Source organism: Trichosurus vulpecula, chromosome 6 (assembly GCF_011100635.1).
Source record: "Trichosurus vulpecula isolate mTriVul1 chromosome 6, mTriVul1.pri, whole genome shotgun sequence".
NCBI lineage: Eukaryota > Metazoa > Chordata > Mammalia > Diprotodontia > Phalangeridae > Trichosurus > Trichosurus vulpecula.
The window spans coordinates 34725185-34731327 of NC_050578.1; the positions used below are offsets into that span (position 1 = coordinate 34725185).

At 35.4% G+C, this 6143-nt stretch overlaps 1 pseudogene; it reads right to left on the reverse strand.

Annotated features, from left to right (window-relative positions):
- Window positions 1–512: 512 nt before the first annotated feature.
- Window positions 513–1268, reverse strand: LOC118854124 (annotated as a pseudogene).
- Between the last annotated feature and the right edge of the window lie 4875 nt (window positions 1269–6143).

A 6143-nucleotide genomic window follows, 5' to 3' on the forward strand; every position in this document is an offset into this window, starting at 1 on the left:
ATGTAGCTTGATCTTGATTAGTGAGGTTAATGAATCCCAGGAAGTTGAAGTGTTCTTTAAATTTGTACTGTGTATTAACATTGGACTGACAGCAATTACCATGTGGTATATAGTTATAACTCCAAATAGAATGAATTCCAATATATAAAAAGACTTCATAGGGTTCATTATTTGTACTGATATGGAAAGGATCTAGCTATATGACACCCAACATATAAAGTCATTAACACAACTTCCGAATTAAGGTTAAACTGTTTACTTGTATAAATAGAACACTTTAGGCTCTAGAGACAGAGTCTAATTATATCAGAAATTCAGACCATGACATCACTCCTTTGTATTAGGTTTTCCCCATGCTTGAAATACCTTAGGCATTTACTATCTGTGAGGGTCCGAGTAAGTCACTTAACTTCTGTTTGCCTCATTTTCCTCAAATCTACCTCGAAATGTATTTTATTACTATCAAATGAAATATTTGTAAAATACATAGCATAGTTCCTGGCACATATTAGTTTTTTTTTTTTCAGGAAGTAAAGGGCTTTTATTTAACAAGCTGGCTGTATGTAAAGGGAAACAACATTGGGCAGGAGTTACTGGGAGGAGGCCATGATGCTGGAAACACTCTCAAAGTCGATCTTTTCCACAATGTTCTTGGGCTTGATACTTTCTTCTTGGCTGCAAATGAAGACCTGTCCTGCCTCATTGGAGCTCCAGCCATATTTGCTCATCCATACTTTCAGCTGGTTGTCTGACAGATCTCCCAACATCTCAGCCAGCAGCCAGCAGTCAATATGTTGATATGTGATGCCCACAACATGGCAGATGAATTTGCGGACGGAGTCTTCAAGCCTGTGATGCCATTAAGGAGAAGGAGATCCATGTTCTCATCTAGGGCATGCCAGAAAGCTTGGAAATGGCAGGTCTCTAGCAAGTCTCCCAAGTACAGGATCTGCCTGATGGGCTGCTCTTCTTGACGAGCTTGGTCAATCATGCACTTGCACAGGGGAGATTGGTGAGGGCCTTCAGCAGAATCTGGGCTGTCACTGTGGTCTGGAAGAAGGCTGGGTTGAACTGGTACAGCTTGAGCATGGCCAAGTTGGCTTCCAAGTCATAGGCGTTCTCCTTGGCCTGGGTTTCCACATAGCGCTCCAGGGTGGCTAGGTTCTCAGGATTGTACCTGTCGATGCCCTTGAGCAGCTTCCCCACGTTGGCACGCATTTGCTCGAAGAGTGCCATGTCCTCCTCCTTTTCGTAAGCAGAAGCTGAGGCCGGGTCCGGAGCCGCGACAGGAACCGGAAGGGGCGGGGCCATATTAGGTTTTTAATGAAAGCTTCTTCCCTTCTTTTAGGTTCTCTTCATCACTTCACATCAACTTCCAGACTACCCTGGCTTCTTTCCTACATCAACTTAAGTGAAAGTTAATCTCAGAGACAAGGCAGAGAGAGTGGTAATGGGGGAGAGCAGGAGACTAGAAAAATTCTTGTACAAATGTTGGGATTTAACAATGTGTCTATTCTGTATGCATACCACTATGTGCAGGCTGTTGTTGTTTTTTTTTTTTTTTTTCTCATTAGAAGGTAAACTCTGTGATGCAGGGACATTGATTTTGCCTTTCTTCATAGATTCAAAGTTTTGCATACAGTCAGTGCTTAAGAAATCCTACCCACTGACTGGGTAGGACAAGCTAATGTAATAAAAATAACAATTCTACCTAAATTAATTTACTTACTTAGTGCCATACCAATCAAACTACCAACAATTTTTTTATAGAGCTAGAAAAAATATCAAAATTTATCTTGAAGAACAAAAGGTCCAGAATATCAAGGGAATTAATGAAAAGAAGTGCTAGGGAAGGTGGCCTAGCCATACCAAATCTTAAATTGTATTCTAAAGTAGCTATCATCAAAACCTCTTGGTACTGGCTAAGAAATAGAGTGGTGGATTGTGGAATAGGTTAGGTACACAAAACAAAGTACCCAATGATTACAGCAATCTACTGCTTGACAAACCTCTAAACCCCACCCTCTGGCATAAGAACTCACTTTCTGACAAAAACTGCTGGGAAAACTTGAAAACAGTATGGCAGAAACTGGGCATAGACCAAAGTCTGACACCATATACCATAACAAAATCCAAATGGGCACATGATCTAGGTATAAAGGCTGATAATATAAACAAATAAGGAGAGCAAGGAATAGTTTATCTGTCAGATTTATGGGGGATGGAGGAATTTATGCCAAACAAGAGATAGAGAACATTATGAAATACAAAATTAATAATTTTGATTACATTAAATTAAAAAGTTTTTACACAAACAAAGCCAATGCCACCAAGATTAGGAGGGGAGCAGAACACTGGGAAATAATTTTTTTTTTTCAAATAGTGTCTCTGATAAAGGCCTCATATCTAAAATACAAAGAGAACTGAGTCAAATTTACAAGAATACAAGTCATTCCCCAAATGAGAAATGGTCAAAGAATATGAACAGGCATTTTTTAGAGGAAGAAATTAAAGCTGTTTATAGTCATATGAAAAAATGATCTAAATCACTATTGATTCAAGAAATGCAAATACAAACAACTCTGAGGTACCACATCACACCTAACATATTGGCTAACATTACAAAATAGGAAAGTGATAAATGATGGAGAAGATGTGGGGAAATTAGAACACTAATTCTTTGTTGCTGGAGCTGTGAGCTGATTCAACCATTCTGGAGGGCAATTTGGAACAATGCTCAAATGGCTATGAAAATATGCATACTGTTTGACCAAGCAACAGCTCTTCTAAGACTGTAACCCAAGGAGATCATAAGAATGGGAAAATTTCCCACATGTACAAAAGTATTTATTGCAGCTCTTTTTGTGGTGGCCAAGAACTGGAAGTCAAGGGGAATGCCCATCGGTTGGGGAATGACTGAGCAAGTCGTGGTATATGAATCTAATGGAATATTATTGTGATATAAGAAATGACAAGCAGGATGGTTTCAGAAAAACCTGGAAAGACTTATATGAACTGATGCTGAATGAAGTGAGCAGAACCAGGAGAACATTGTACATAGTAACAGCCACACTGTGCAAGGACCAATTTTGATAGACTTCATCCTTCTCAACAATTCAAGGACCTAAAACTTTTCCAAAGGACTCATGATGGAAAATTCCATCCACCTAAAGAGAAAGAACTATGGAGTCAGAATTCAGAGTGAAACAGATTCTTTTTCTTTTATTTTGTATTCTTTCTCATGGTTTCTCCTATTCGATATAATTCTTCTATGCAACATGAGTAATGTGAAAATGTGTTTGATAGGAATGTATGCATAGAGTACATATCGGATTGCATGCCATCTTGGGTAGGGAGGGGGAGAAAATTAAAAAGTTATGGAAATGAATGTGGAAAACTAAAAATAAATAAATTAAATATCTAAAAAAATAATTTTCACTGGCTTACTCACCAATTGCCTATGTTGAGAAAAAGGTGAAGAACAAGTCAGGAATAACTCCAATGCTGTAGACTTCAGTGAGTTGAAGGAAAGTTGAGCCTTAAACAAAAATAGAAACCATGGAAAACACTGAATATGGTGGTCAAGGGGGAGAAAAACTAAGATATTACGTCTTCTCTAATCATTCCCTCAGAAAGAAACAACAAAAATGTTTTCTTTATATTATTACTATTATCAGTCTATAATTAAAAGAAATGCTGAGAACATTAAAGTTTCATCTTTTATTAAATAGAGATCACACATATGTCACTTCAAGTTTTCTAAGTATTATCTCACTTAATCTTCACAATATCATCGTGAAGCTGATACTGGTATGATATGATTTTTTTTCTGTTGAGGAAACAGATATTACTTGACTAACTATATATTACTAAATCATCAGCATTTCTATATTACTAACAGAAAGAGAGATAAATTCCAATGAAAAACCTGCAGACACTACAAAATATTTGGGATTCCACATTGTAAGACATACCCAGGAACTATATAAACACATATACAAAATACTCTCCAGAAAAACAAAGACAAATCTAAATAATTGGAGAAATATTTACTGTTTATGTGTAGGCCAAACCAAAACAATAAAAATAGCAATTCTACCTAAATTAATTTATTTATTCAGTAGCTTATGAAAGTACCCAAAAATATTATAAAACTAGAAAAAAAATAAAATTCATCTGGAAGAACAAAAAGTGGAAAAAATTAAGGAAATCAATGAAAAAAGTGAAGAAATGAAGGCTACCAGCATCATATTTCAAACTATATTACAAATGTTTAATCATCAAAACATTATGGTACTTACTATGGTTGATCAAAGTAATACATTGGGTACACGATACACAGTCATAAATTACCAAATCTAGCTTTTAATAAACCCAAACCTCCAAGCTTTGGGAAAAGAAGTAACTATTTGATAAAAATTGCAGGGAAAACTGGAAAGCAGTTTGACACAAAGTAGGCATAGAATAATATTCCACAACAAATGGCAAAATAAGGTAAAAATGGGTACATAAAATAGAATCAGATATGAAATCTGAAGCCAATTAGAGGAGTATGAAAAAATTTAGCTGTCAGATACATAGAAAAGGAAGAGTTTATAACTAAAGAAGAGATAAAGAAGATTATAGTGACTAAAATGAATAATTTGGATTCACTTGAAATTTTTAAAAATGCACAAAAAAACTGCAATGCAACCAAAATTAGAAAGAAAGCAGGAATCCCAGGTGGAGGGATTACAGCCTTTGTTTTCATAAAATAGTCTTATTTTTCCAACATTATAGTGACCTCACATGAATTTGTAAAATTAAGAATGATTTCCCAATTCATAAATGCTTAAGGTTATAAACACTTTCAAGAGAAGAAATCAAAGCCATTAATAATCATATGAAAACATGCTCTAAATTACTTATAATTAGAGGATTGTAACCCAAAACAATGCTGAGGGTCTACCTCACACACATAAAATTGGCTAATGGGACAAAAAAGGAATATGACAAATGATTGGATGGTGAAAAATAGGTACACTCCACTGTTGGTGAAGTTGTGAACTGGTCCAAAAATTTTGGAGAACAGTTTGGAATTATTTCCAAAGGGCTATCAATCTGTGCCTATCTTTTTACCCAGCAATACCACTACAATGTGTGTATGCCAAAGAGATCAAAGAAAAAGAAAAAAGATCTAGATGTACAAAAATATTTATAATAGCTATTTTTATTCTTTTAACAAATCTTGGAAATTGAGGGGTTGCTCATTAATTGTGGAATGGCTGAATAAACTATAGCATTTATTGGGGGTACTATTGTGCTATAGGATATGATGAGGAGTTTGCTTTTAGAAAAAAGACATGGCAAGACCTATACGAACTGAGGCAAAGTGAAGTTAGAGCAACCAGGAGATCATTGTGTACTATAGTAGCAACATTGTTTTGATGATCAAGCTGGAAAGATTTGCCCTCTCTGATCAATACAATGATTCAAAAGAATTTCAAATAACTTATGATGAAAAAAATGCTATTAACTTCTAGAGAGAAGTGATGAACCACGAATTCATGCTGAGGTATATCATTTTTCACTTTCCTTATTTTTCTGGCAATTTTTTTGGCAGTGTTGAAAATAGCAATTTTTTTTTTAAATTAAGACTTTTTACTTTTATTTTACAACTCTCAGTTCCATATGATTTTGAGTTAGAGGATTTCCCCCCAAACCCTCCCTGCCTTCCTCCCCAAGACAGCATGGGATGTGGTATATATTCTCCATATCCAATATAATTTCGCATTAAACTTATTGACACAATAGTCAAGTTGTAAAGAAGAATTATGACCAATGGAATGAATCACAAGAAAGAAGAAACAAAAACAAAAACAAAAGAGAAAGAAAAACAAAAGAAAAAAGGAGAGCAAATAGTTTGCCTCAATCTGCATTCACACTCCATATCTCTTTCAATCATGAATTCTTTGGAGTCGTCTTTGAACATTGTGTTGCTGAGAAAAGCCAAGTCTATCAAGTTAGTCATCAGAGAATCAATATATTTGCGGTTTTGTATAATGTTCTCCTGGTTCTTCTCCACTCACTCAGCATTATATCATGTAGGTTTTTCCAGGTTATTATGAAGTACGTATCTTCCTCATTTCCTACAGGACAATAGT